At 45.1% G+C, this 1,276-nt stretch overlaps 1 pseudogene; it reads left to right on the top strand.

Annotated features, from left to right (window-relative positions):
- Positions 1-524: 524 nt before the first annotated feature.
- Positions 525-1,276, top strand: part of LOC103081806 (mitotic spindle assembly checkpoint protein MAD1 pseudogene) — a 1,382-nt pseudogene continuing 630 nt past the window's right edge.

Here is a 1,276-nt window from a genome sequence, read left to right as displayed (position 1 = left end):
AGTTAATTTTTAAAATGATTTTCAAGTGTTAAAAAGTAAGCACCTGTAAATTAAGGACTTAAATAGCAACAACAGCAATACCAATGCTAAAATCAATAGTGGGCATATAAGAAGGATAACGTTTGAGAATTTAGTCATTGAACTGAATGAGGAAACAGGAGCTAGGCCTTCAGAAATAACAGGTGCTATAAAGAAGTTGTGAGGGAATTTTAGAATTAATATCAGAAACAGGTCAAGCTTGGATGTTCAATAGAGACAAAATATAGCCCATATAAAATATTTGATCAGAATTTTATATAGAGAAAAGTGACAAATGATAATTCTCTACTTTCATGAATTTTCACAAATGTAACCAGCACCCAGCTTAAGAAAATAAGGCACCCTAGAAGCCCTTTTCCTGGGACTGATGAAAGTAAGAACCAAAAATGGAAAATCAGCATGATGATGTTACCTTTCGTACAGGATAAAAAGAAGAGCGAAAGGAAGGAGGAAAAGACGGAAGGAAGGAAGGAAGGGAGGGAGGCATGGAACACCTGGGGGAAAACACCACCTTCCTATCCACCCTAAGGTCTTGAAAAATTTCATTTCTCAGGGAGTGGAGGGAGGATTTAGAGTGGATGTTTCCACCTCTACCCAAGGTTCTCTGAAGATTAAGTACCAGCAGAAATGCAGCTGGACAAACACACAAAGCTGATCCGTTCAGACTTGCCTCATCCAGATGGAGCGGGAAAAAATGCAGATGGAGCCGAATCACAGGAGGGCTTGAGTGGAACTGGAGCAAACGTCCAGCACCAGTGCCAGGGGTCGGCATCTCGAGCCTGACCACAACAAGGAGCTCTTGACACGCATTCAGCAGCTTCAGGAGCAAGAGGCCGAGGTGGACGAGAAGATGAAAGAGCAGCTGGAGAGCAACAGATGGCGTAAGCAGAGCCTGGACGCAGCCAGCGAGAACCCGCAGGAGAAGGAGGGCCTGGCAGAAGCCAGTGAGACCATCAGAGCTTTAAAGGGGAAGCTCTCGGAATGGCATTCGAGTGCAGAGCTAGGAGGTGCAGTTGAAGTTCCTGGAGTCTGAGAAGCAGAAGCTGAAGGTGTGTGCAGCTGGCCTTGCAAGAAAAAAAAAAAAAAAAAAAAAAGGCCGGAAGCTATTCAGAAAATTTAGGAATTCCAGACCGGCCAAGAAGTGAGAGCAGACCAGGAGCATAAGATTAAGGATTTGGAGGGGCTTCCCTGGTGGCGCATTGGTTGAGAGTCCGCCTGCCGATGCAGGGGAGACGGG

The sequence above is a fragment of the Lipotes vexillifer genome, unplaced genomic scaffold (assembly GCF_000442215.2).
Source record: "Lipotes vexillifer unplaced genomic scaffold, Lipotes_vexillifer_v1.1 scaffold175, whole genome shotgun sequence".
In the NCBI taxonomy this organism is placed as follows: domain Eukaryota; kingdom Metazoa; phylum Chordata; class Mammalia; order Artiodactyla; family Lipotidae; genus Lipotes; species Lipotes vexillifer.
This window is presented reverse-complemented; position numbering and strand designations above follow the sequence as displayed.